The 12,683-nt window shown below is 43.5% G+C and overlaps 1 protein-coding gene across 3 annotated transcripts in view; it reads left to right on the forward strand.

Annotated features, from left to right (window-relative positions):
* Window positions 1-1,668: 1,668 nt before the first annotated feature.
* Window positions 1,669-12,683, forward strand: part of LOC146860955 (uncharacterized) — a 54,945-nt gene continuing 43,930 nt past the window's right edge. Inside the window, exon 1 of one of the 3 annotated variants that reach the window (XM_085644930.1) lies at window positions 1,669-1,806. The gene's annotated coding sequence lies outside the window, so the exon portion shown is untranslated. Of the gene's footprint in view, window positions 1,807-1,936; window positions 2,323-12,683 lie in introns of those variants that run through there. The other 2 variants (XM_085644929.1, XM_085644931.1) reach the window with 2 other exon arrangements.

Genomic DNA, 12,683 nt, shown 5'->3' on the forward strand with positions numbered 1-12,683 from the left:
ATGGTCTAGCTTGGTACAATATACAAAGGTCTATGGTGCACCCTAGGTCAGAAGAGGCAAAAAGTGCATCTAAATGTACTGGAAGATAAGTGGTCCTTTGTTCATAAGTGTTAGATTGCAAATCTTGAGCTTTTTGAAATACAATTTTCTATTTCAACTGGGCTTTTTAAATGATAGTTGAAGTTGCCCAGAACAAGCGAATGATCATTATCAATGGTGGTACATGCTATACCTTCTTTATTGGAAGTGGAGACTAAGGCAGAAAATTGTGTGTGGTGTGGGGGAGAGGCGATAAAATCAAAGCAAATGTATTGTTATGTAGCCAGTTTTGCATTTGCATGCACAAACCTCTCCTTCAAATCTTCTTTGAAAACGTTTTGGGTTTCTGATTTTATTAGCTTATGCACCTCTCAAGATCTAATAGTTAGCTAAGCTGATAATAATTCATGCAATATGTAATCTGAATATCCCTTTACCCAAGTATCAGCTAAGCAACAGAGATCAAGACTTGGAGATTCACAGAGATAAGCCATTTGAAGGATATGTTTTGCCACTGATCTCACATTGCTCAACATAACCTTCAGATTGTATGTGAAGAATGGCAAAGAAGATGATGTTGTAGAATTATGAGGCGAATAGAATGACATTTTTTTTTTTTACAAAGGAACAGTGTGGTTTGAATTATCAGAATGTTGAGACCTTTCGCTAGTATAAGAAAGCATATGAGATGGGGGAAACAACATATGTAATTCATTGACGCTCGAGATAAGAGGGTGAGGTACATCATCATCAGGATTCCTGATCCCTGCTAAAAGTTGGTCGGTTGGGCAGCATCTCGGGAGGTGGGTGGGAGAGAATGGTAAGATTCTGCATGGCTCAGAGAAACAAGGTAAAATGAGTTTGCAATGACTGAGCTTTTTTTAAAAAAAAAAGTAGATTGCAAGAGCTAATGGTAAAAATTAGAACCAATCCCTCATCACTTTTGGGATGACAAGCAGGTAATGGACTGGCCATGTACATGTAATTTGCTCGATCCTTTACCAATTTGATTTCACACCAGCTAGGTGAATAAACAGACTGTTGCGCCACAGACCTGACTAAACAGTCACTTCTGATTCGACACATTGAGGGCCCATGACAGAAAGAGTGCTGAAGCATACGCCTAATACAGCGAGCACAAAGAACGGGAAGGTTCTGCCCTGCTTGAGGACAGGAGAGTGAGAGGTTGACCGGTCTAGTATTGCAGTGATCGGGGTGCTACGGCGGTGCTTTTCGTTTATTTATTTTTTGCAGATGTATATAGCGCGAACTCGACCCGAAGGTATTGGAGCGCTTTACATGAGCACCAGATACTTATACAAGGACACGTTAGTTTTTTGGGACGCACGGGGAGATTAAGTGATTCACAGAATGATGAGCTGACACCGAGGCTCGAACCTGGTTCCCCAGCTCCAAAATCGGCTGATCTGGCCGTGTTGCCACATCCTCTGCCAATTCTCAGGTAACGGGGTCAGTACTGGGAGAGCAGGGCTATAACAGGTAAGGGATGAAGTGCATCCGCAGAGCGGTGGGTGTGTCTCTCGGTGCGGCAGTGCCAGGTGTTCCCGGGATGTCTCCTGCTTGCAGAGTGCCCGCCTGCTGACGTCCTTGCCCGTACGCCAGTATCCTAGAAACACTGAATCAGCAACGCCAGCCAATCACAGCTCCAGGACCACCTAAACCCGCCCGCGGACCCTCCATGAGGGCGAGACCAGACATCCCTTCAGAGAGCGCAAACCGGAGAGACGGCCACCCCGGCGTGCACAGGTGAGACGCAGGGAAGAAGGCAGGGCACCCTGAAGGGAAGAGTAAAGAGGCAGACTTAGGAGGAAGAGAAGCGAGAGGGAGAGAGGATGGGACACGCTGGGAGTTAAAGAGGGAAGCTTCCGGAAATGACAAAAGAAACCGGAAAACACACTAGAGAGGAAGGGAGCTGCAGCAAGAGACGGTCGGGACCGTAAGGGAAAAGTCAGGATCGTAAAAGGCAACCTAGAAACCGAGGGGGTGGGCAAGGGTCGCTGAAAGAGGCAGTTTGAGGAGGGATAGAGCTACAAAGAGAGCAGCAGAGGCGGGCAGGGAAGAGAGATAATAGTACTAAAGCAAGAGACGGGAAGAGACAGATTTTGCGTGCAATAGGAAGAAGAAAGATACGGGAAGACCATGGGCGAAGTTGTGCAGGAAGAGGAGAGTGATTGGAAAGAACACGCTAAAGAGACAGAGTGAAGAGATGCGCTAAGAGTCAGAAAGAGACCTTCCGGGGATGCAGTCCAAGAGACAGGTAAGGTAAGAGTGAGATTGGTAAAGAACACACCTAAAAAACGAGATAGGCTGTGGAGAAAGTTACCAGAACTGAAGGGGAATAATGAGATCGCCGAAGGATACGTGAGCAAGAAAAAGAGGGTTGGTGAAGAGAACATAACTCCAGAAAGAGCAAGAAACGATAGGGTGCACCGTACATTGTATATTGGCCAAAATGTAATATGCAGTGAATGTATAGCCTTTGCAGTGTGTTGCAGTCTCGAGTCTAATACTTTGACAAACTATTCGATCCTGGAAAAACATACGATGTGCCAATATCCACTGACCTTGAAGATATATCAGCGCTTTGCAGCAGCCTTAATCGGGGTCACTGGAATTATGTGGCAGGAAAGCACCACATTTTACGACAGAGTTGACTAAATTATGCGTAAGGCTCCCGGTTTTCCGTTTTAACGGATTTTTACATATAAATACAGACGGAAAACATTTAGTTTTCTGTCTGTATTTATATATAGAAACGGGAAAATACTGACAAAACAAATGCCTCTGCCACCTCTGTGCTCCTCTATAAAATCTGTGTCAGAGGCGCACAGGGGCTGCAAATGAAATCTGAAACTACTGACGCTCTGCAGAGGGGTAAACAAGTGCATCTGGGGCCGCCTTGTCTGCAGAGACCCTCCAGCACCCCTTGCTGTGGTGCTCATGCAAAGTTAATTCTTTGAGCCGTGCAAGCATCCAAAGTCCTTTAAAAGGTGTGAAAACACACCAGGACATCGGCTGCAGCCCCAGCAACCTTTTGTTGTATTAGAGGGGAAAGGAGTGTAGAACAGCATGCACACGGACACTTTACAGAATTGGCCAGTGAAATGGGACAGCCTTCGCAAGGTCTCACTCCCAGCTCTATTTTTTGATGAGCTTGCTGTCTTTTATCTTTGCAGCAAGTAAATGAGGACCATGGTAAAATGTGCCTGATGCCATGAGCAGTTCTGTTGCCCTTGTAGACAAATTAAGCCTTCATACAGTGCTAGATTACTCCGTTGTAGAAAAAGAATAATATTCCACACATAAAAGTAAACAAATTATGATCTCTGTACCCACAAAAAATCCTGGTGCGACCATGTGTCTTAAATGCTTTATATTTGTTATTGAAGAAACTTTTCCTAAAGACAAAGCACATTATTCTTGCTTTGTCAATATTAGTAAGCAGTAGTTCTGTGAAGGTCCTAAGCTGTGGTATTTGCCATTCCAAACTAGCGTCTCCTGTATCTTATCCTTTACCCTGGCTTTTGACAGAGATATTACTATTAAATGTCTTGCTTGGGAAGGAAAAACACCTGGTATTGGTAATTATATTTCAGGGGCCGAACAGATCCTTCACAAAACTGACAGATTGCCAGGCTGTATACTGTATTCAGCATGCATCAGAATTTCAAAGTTTTATTTTTTACAGGGCCAGATACATAATGTTAGATGGACATATTATAGGTAAGCAGAACTTTAGAAAGTGAATGTGGGGGCGCAGGTGCCTCTGATGCAGCACCGTATGTGGCTAGGCACACAGCGTGCGTGTGGCAGTCATTTGTGGAGCGAATCCTTATTCTTTCCCACTATGGGTTCAGCCGACAAAGTATGCATGTCAATTTAAATAAATGTAGAAAAATACTAGCTGCAGCGCCTTTTTTTGATTGCAACAAAAATAAATGTGGATAAATACAGATAAAATGACCCAAAAATAAATATGGATAAATACAGACGGAAATGTTAAAAAAATAAATACCATAAAACCGGGAGCCCTAATTATGCGGCAAGAAAAGCCAAATAATGCAGCACATTTTTTTTTACAGTATTCATTGTTTTATCATTTTTACACATGGTAATATTGTCTGGGCAAATATGTCACCTCATTAGTACTAGTTATGTATAAATACATAAGTAAACAACTGAAAGATGACCAGCTAACCTTTATGAAGGGTCTTCCAATGCACATGTACACATATTGCTACGTTTTTTAGTAACATTTGATCTGTTCGAGCTAGGAACAATTTTTAGTTGAATTTGCAGATTATGCTGCTGATGATAGATTATGTGGAAAATGCGACAAACCCTTAATTATGCACAAAAAAAACCTGCGGCAGAAGAATCGCATAATTACATTGACACTGGGTTAATGGAAGAAATAACCACCCGGGCATACCCCCAGGACAGGCCCCAGCATGGTATTCACTAACACATTCAGGGCTGTTTATCTGCAAGCGACTGCATTTGCACCTCAATAGCCGTGCCTGCTCCCGAAGCAGTATTGTGGAGAATCCCCTCTTGTGTTCGATCTATGCCTTCCTAACCACAGACAGGTACTTTCACACCTCATAAAGGCCAGAACGAGTGAGATTTACTTTTCTTTTGAAAGTGGTTGAGAATCAAAATTCAGGACAATGGGCATCCCACATTGCCTAATGCAGGTAGCTGGGCCGGAGCCATGAATGTGGAACAAATCTGCAAAATATGGGACGTTTGGCAACAGCAGAGAGGCTGGATAGGAAGCATAAAGAAGTAGACAAAGTCAGAATTAAAAAAGATGGTAAGAGTTTGGAGAAGAGTGAGAGATACAGGTGAGTAGTTTGGAAGGGAGAGGAGATAGTAGAGAAATCTTGACAGACTAAGGGAGGAAAGACATAGAAAACGAGTGAGAGAATGAGAACAAAGCTCTACTCAAAATTAAGTATGCAACATGACTTAATTCATAGTGAAAATAGGTGCTGGTGTTACCATTAGAAATGCTGTAACCAATTTACAAAATTGCAGGAGTGTCAAAATCTCCATATTAATTGTCAATATGTCGACGACTCTCTGGAAACCCAGTTGCACGGTTCACCTTTTCTTTTATCAATATATAGCCTTGAATGGATATCGTATGATATATGGGATAAAATACCTCTTCGTTACATTATAAGGATATAGCTTGTCACTAAGGAGTTTCTTGATAATGTCATGGAACATTGAGGAGACTTGCAGTATCATTGTAACATACATCAGGGGGTACCTTATTCCTTATAATACATGGTCACACCATCAGACTTCCTAAAATCATGGGGTTTGATCCTTAATATGAAAAAAAACATATGGTTGATGACATGAAAAATAAAAGCTGAATCTGTAGTACAAAATTAAATACTCCAATCCATGACGGGGAATGGGGGAAAGCTCTGAAATACCCTAAGAAGGTCTCTAGGAACGCACGCTTTAAAAACATTCAATATCACATCCTACACAGGGCCTATCTAACCCCCGCATGCCTCCAGCGATTCTATCCTGACACTCAGTTCCTGTGCCCCAGATGTCAAGCGCGGAATGCAGACTTCCGACACATGTTCTGGAGCTTCCCCATCATAAAAATTTTCTGGCACCACATTCACACTGCTCTGGGTACTCTCACGGGGCTAACTTGTATGAACACTTGGGAGGCTAGCGCCATAGGCATCTTTCGCACAGGTAAACAGCACAGGGTGCAGACTCGTTTCCTCTCCCTAGCGGTACTCTTAGCTAAGCGCAGCATCGCTATGCATTGGCGTTCTCCCACTGGTCCACCGTTGGCGGCGTGGGTGGGAGCTACCCACAAGTGGGCGGCGGCTGAGGAGGAGACATTACGGGAGGAGGAGGTAAAGGGGACCCGCAAGCACCCTATATCGATGGAATGGGCCATGCTATTGTATCAATTTCGACAGCTTTCCCCGGGCGCTGACCCGAGTGGCAGCCCCCCTACGTTGTCAGCCCCACGCACACAGTCACAGGCCCTACCCAACTGATCTCTCGGAACCCCACCCACACAAGCCCATCGCAAGCCCTGGCGCCTGGAATGCGGTCGCAGCCCTCGGCCGCACCCACAAGGATAAGTACACACGAGTCGCAGAGGTGTCCTGCCCAAACAACGCTGTATACCATCGCTAATGTAACTGGATATATTCTTCCATACCCCTTCCTTAGTTTATGCCCGTGTTCCGCCCCAGTTTCTATGCCATATCTGGAACCCGGACAACAGGATATAAACATCATGCTCTCTCTATACCCTGTTTATGCTCCTTGTTTATGTACAAGCGATATACACAGCCATTCTGTCCCACTACTGGATGTATACTCTGCTATGTCTATCTGAGGGTTGTGTATGATGGTCAATGTCTGAAATATGTAAATGGCAATAAAAATAAGTTAAAAAAAAAAAAAAAAAATTAAATACTCCAAAAAGCAGTTAATTGTTATAAAAACGAATTAGAACCAGTTTTATGTAAATCAGATAAAAAGACTGTAGCTCAGAATGGATAGCAGAGTGCGCAGATACTAGTTCTTTTCTGCTAAATTATGAAAAAAATAAAGTAACTGCTAATTTTATGGGGAAAAAAATCGTAAGGACGAAAAGCCCGTTTTCACTTTCATTTTATAAGGTGTAGCTGCAATGATGCTCTGTGACCTGCCCATCACCCTGTTGACTTCAAAGATTAGAATAAATGCTTCTTTCGAATTCCAAACATGTGTTCTTTCAACAGTTTTTATTAATAGCAGACACCCCCGTGTTTCGACCCATATGTTGTAATTTCTTCAGGGCTGAAACAAATCAATAACAAAGAAAAAAATCCCATGTATAAGGAAACATAAAAAGACATTAAATTACAAATATGTAGTTGAAAAACATCTTGAATCCATATAGATCTTCATTAGCTTGAAGCCAGGCTCTGGAACTCCCTCTGATTGCAGCTAAGGCAATCCTTGTCAGAATCTCTGTTTCAGACAAATCTCAAACCTTGGCTTTTCAGATAGGTTGTTCCCTGCGTCTGATATCTCTTCAGCTACCACTGACCTCTTAGCGCTGAGGCACTCCTTTCATGCTCTTTATAAATCAAATTTCATTCTAGGTGCTATGCAAAACATTAATATGTAAACCATAATAATAAATATATCCGCTATGCAGTCAAGTGAATTGTGAAAAATATATTTTTACGGTCACACATAAGCTCACATTTATGGAACTACTTTTTTATTTGTCTTTCAGCACTCGAAGGTACATGTGTTTTCTAGCTCTCTCCCTGGTGTACTGCTTCTGTCTTTTGTGTTTTTTGCAAATGCTCTGCAGAATTGGCAAAAAGCACTTTGCACATCATACAGCATTGGCAAAGCCTGTGTGGCCCAAAAGATGAGACCAGTTGGCTTTGCCAATGCTGGGTTATTGAGTTTCCTAAGTCTTTCTCCTTACTCATTGAAGAGTGTTCTCTGTTCACACCTTTTTCCGAGATCGCCTCCATTTTACACTACATATTTCAGTCCCCAAAATATGTTCTCGAATATGCTCCGGGCCAGAGTGATCATTAATGCATCTCTTGAAACTGGAGAATTCACCAATGATTTCAGGCATACATCAGACAAATCCGGAAGAAGCAAAGACCACCCTGGGCCAACGAATTGCAGACCTAAATACATTCATTCATTTCTGGGCGAACTAATTAAAAATAATTAGTCACTCATACTTGAGATTTAAACTTCTTCTCTGACAGATGGACAGGCTTCCAAAAAGGAAAACCTACTAAATCAGATTTAATTGCTGTCTTGGACAACCTCAAGAATACTGTTAATTTCAGGAACCTGATACAAATTATAGTGCTTCTCGACCTCAACAGAGGTATAAAGAGCTATATAAATGATATAACTGGACTAGACCCGTAGTCAATAACCCAAAAAGGGATTTTGGGCCCTGTTTGTCGTTGATAAGTTCTGCACGTTTTTTTCCATCTGAAAATAAAGTAACGCACCCCAGCCGCTCACTTTCATCTGATCTTTGCAATCACAGTTTTTTGGGTCTATGGATAGTGCTATACTCTACAGATCTCTCACAATCTCCTATTGTTAACAAAAACCTTAACAACGTACTTATTATGACCATCTAATCAGGATGTTCTTCTGTATGAGGGCCTGGACAGAGCAATGGTCTGCGCCTGGGCATATGCACATTTCCCTGGCCATATGAGGTTACACCAGGGCACAGAAAGCTATAGCTGGGCAGACAGGGCGGTAGCTGGGCACACACAGCTGTTATTCAGCACATAAGGCTGTACTTTGGTTTATTGGGCATATTCCAAGATATTATCAGCAGTTCACGATCTCAAGGTTGGAGTCCTAGTTGTACATCAGGAGTTAATCCTGGGGACCCTTTGCGCTTCTACATTATAGGATGGAAAAGCGATGAATAAACTGGGTACAGGTTCCGGTCTCAACATCTATAATTATGTACTGCTCAAGAATGTTTGCAGTGCAGTGCTGATCATATCTGTAGGCAGGGCGTTATGTTCATGTGTGGAACTTGTACAGGGCAAGGTTAAAAAGGGTAACAAAAAATGTCTACAGCAGGGTTGTTTTTTTTTTTTAACATAGCACAACATAGCACAATCCTTGACGACTTCACCCAAATTTAACATAATTTGTGCAGAGCTGCATAAGACACCTGTAGCTCTCTCCATATAATTTAAGATTATGCTTTGATGAGAGCCCCGGTCTATCAAGAAGTATAAACAGCCCTTCTCCATTAAAACCCTTCTAGCAATTTTGCCACCCATCCTTGTGCTGCAAAATGAAAATGGAAAAAAAATCCCGCCCAACCCCCCTTATTCTTCATAGAGGCCTTTTGTCGCGTAGTTCATTGCAAGATATCAATTTCTACAGTGGTATTCATTGTGATAATTGTAAAGCTGTCCTTCAAAGAGCATTAGCGAAAGGGATAACGGATTTAGGGCCTCATGTAGAAAATGATTTACCAAATCTAAAGGTGTGCGACTGATAAAAACACTTTTTGAAATGTATTAAATACTATAAACAATTCAGAAAGGCTTTACAGACCGTTAAATAGGTTTATGAAACAACAAGAAATCGGTATTTGGAAGGGGTATGTTCAGGGCGTCCCTTCTAAATACCAATTCCTTATGTTATTTATTAATGCTTTGCAACCGAAATCCTGCTTAAATTGAACTCTGTTTCTTGTGCAGTCTGTAATTTTGAAACTGATGGTTTTTCTACCCGTGACTATTGAATTTCTCCCTTAGTTTTCCCTGCACTGTGCTTAGGTCAGCAGGAGCAAACCCCTAAAGCCCCCCTTTTTGTCCCTGAAAAGTTTAAAAGAAAAAAACTACACCCTCAGAGTCTAAGCAGAGTGTGTTTAAAAGACTGCTTAATCTGCTTGATGGATTAAACTTGTGTTTTCTTGGAAAGTGTATGTAGCACTTGTTTTTCCTAGAAAAAGTGATATGTATTAGTGCACGAAAAGCAGTATTTTCAGTGGTTTTAAATTTAGATTTGGGCCTTACCTTCTGGCTAAAACAGGAACTGAAAAGAGTCGATTGAGGCTGTCTGTAGCCTAGGAGATTCTGACTTCAGGAGCAGCTCTCCCTCCCCCCTTGCCATCAGCCTGTGCTTACGTGATTGGCCATCTAGCTTCCAAGCAACCCTGAGTCCTCCTCTTCCCACACCTGCAGGCCCTTAAGGTTTGTGTAGGGAACCCCAAGGCAGCCCCCTCCATCTTGTTGCCCAGCCTGTCTGTGCCCTAAACAGCCCAGTGAGCAAGCAACAGCAAAGGTGGTAAGAACATAGACTAGTACTGTGTATTCTGGATACTTTAAAGCTGCTGTGTTTTTTCTATCTCTTACTGCTTAACCCCTTCGATGCGTGTGACGGAGCGGTTCCGTCATGCGCCTCGGTCGCGCTGTGTGGATGACGGAACCGCTCCGTCACGTCCACGCCCGCACACGAACCCTTGAGCACAGCGTGGTAATCCGCGCCGCGCTGAAGGGGTTAAATTGAACTCTTTGTTCAGTTCCGGATTACCAAATAGGTAAAGTAGGTACCGGCCTGAGGGCCTTACTCCTTTTAGGGGCCCTGCGACAACAGATCAAAATAATATTGATTTAATCTTGAAAGAAAATTACACTCAAGCTTTCTTAAATTGTTTCTAATTCATTTTTGTTTAATAACATTAGTATATATTTTTTAAAATATATTTTTATTTTATTTTGTGACAATTGTAAGCATTGACATAACTGTAACAACAACATTCCACTTAGACCACAATCAACCTCCTGGTGCTTCCCACATAGGTGGGCATCTGAGGGATACAAATCATGATATAAACAAAAATTACATATAGGACCTTAGTACACGTCACGGCAGAGCCGTCTCCCACAACCCATCTCCGCACCCCCCTCCTGGGACCAGCAAGGTATCGTTAGCTGGTCACATCAATTGCGGTAGATTGGGTATCCTCTTCGCTCGGGCTCAGACCATAGTATCTCATCCAGCACCCCCATACTTTCTTAAACTTTTTGGGGCAGCCTCTACTTTTGTATGTGACCCTTTCAGCAGCCATGTATAAAACCATACCCCCTTTCCATTCTTGTAATGTAGGGGTCCCGTGCGCGCCCAAGCGACAAGCAATATCCCGCTTGGCCACCATCAAGCCTAGTGCGCTGAAAAGAAGTTGTGGTCTAGGGATATCTACCTCACCTGGGACCCCTTACAGGATAAATCTAGGGTCCATTGGTAGGGAGATTCCCTGAATTGCTTTCAATTTGGTGATTATCATCTGCCAATAAATCCCTATTCGTGGACACTTCCAAAGCGTGTGAAGGAAATTGCCGGTGTCAGTCCGACAGCGCAGACACAGAGGCATCTCTGCGCATCCCATTTTGTGTAGTTTGTCTGTGTCGTAATAGGCCTGGTAAAGGATTTTGAATTGAATAAGGCGAAACCTGGCATTGATTGCAACCTCTCTAGGGTGCATCAGTGCCGCCTACCTATCGATGTCCTCCCATTTCCCCTAGGTCTCTTTCCCACCCCCCCTTAGTTTAACCAGGGTGTCTGGCATATTGTTGTTTATAGTTTTGTAGGTGACAGAAATTGCCTTAATTTTTAATTCTTCCTGGAGTAATCTGCCCTCCAGTGGTGCAAACTCGGGGAGCCCAGAAGCCTGTATTCCCTCTGCACTCCAAGCATGGCGCAGCTGGGCGTATTTAAGAAGTTGGGAGGCAGGAAGTTGAAATTCCGCCTGGAGGGCTGCGACGGGTTTAAGGTTGCCCTTGGCCATGATATCTCTCACTGTTGAGATTCTGAACAGTTCCCAAGCCTCGAATCCCCGAAGCTTATTCAGTTCTTTGAACCAATTTCCTTTCCACAGGGGGGTGGACCTAGATATTTTGTGTGCCCAGCCTAACGTAGTATTAGTTCCGTTCCAAACCTCTATAGGGGCTCTGTTTGCGGGGAGTAGTCTCTGGGTCCCTTTTCCACCATATAAATAGTGTGTGAATGCTTTTTGTGTAAATTTTTCCCTTTCCAACCTATAGGCGGGATGATCCCGGGGGTGTGTATCCAGTCATTTATGGGAATAAGGTGGGCTGCCCAGTAGTAAGCCATTATGTCTGGGAGCGCGAGTCCCCCATTGTACGGGTTGCGCTGTAGAGTCTTTAACGCAATTCTGGGATGGACCTTCAACAAAAGGAGTGCACGGAGTTCAGAGTTGACTTCCCTGAATGTGGATCGAGGGAGAGGGGTGGTATGTGTTCTGCAGCACATATAAAAATTGGAGTAGTGAAATCATTTTGTACATTGCTGCGCGGCCTATTATTGTAAGTGGCAGTTCTCTATGCATCCTGCAGTTCTCTATGCATCCTGCCTAAAGCTAGAGAGGACCCACTGTACATTGCGTGTATGACATATTATGGGGTTGGGGTTGAGGAAAATCCCAATATACTTCAAGCCCTCTTTAGCTATACGTAGGTCTCCGGGTATTGGAGGCCATTCCTTATCTTGCATTGGGCTATATATTATAGACATGTGGTAGTTAATTTTATAACCCGAAAACCGGCCATATTCCTCAAGGATTGAGAACACGGTGGGGATTGGGATAGTTATGTTCGTGATGAACAAAAGAATATCATCCGCATACAGCGATATTCTTTCTTCCTCCAGGTCATCTGATGTGATCCGGAAGCCTGTGACATGTGGGTGTTGTCTGATCAAGCAAGCTAGCTATGGGTTCTATTACTAGTGCGAATATTAGTGGGGACCAGGGACATCCCTGTCTGGTCCCGCGGGAGATCGGGAACTCAGATGAAAACCTACCGTTAACCCATACTTTTGCCCTTGGTTCTGTGTATAGTAATGCCACTCATTTCCTAAACTTCGGGCCGAGGCCGAATTTGGCGAAGACAGCATTGAGGAAAGGCCAGTGTACAGCATCGAAGGCCTTCTCGGCATCCAGCACCAAAAAGGCATGCGGGGTAGTCCGGTTCCTGACCGTCATCTTCCAGTTATGGGCTCTTCGGAGGTTCCACCTGGTCGCCCTGCCCGATATAAAGCCG

This window comes from Triturus cristatus, chromosome 3_1 (assembly GCF_964204655.1).
Source record: "Triturus cristatus chromosome 3_1, aTriCri1.1, whole genome shotgun sequence".
NCBI lineage: Eukaryota > Metazoa > Chordata > Amphibia > Caudata > Salamandridae > Triturus > Triturus cristatus.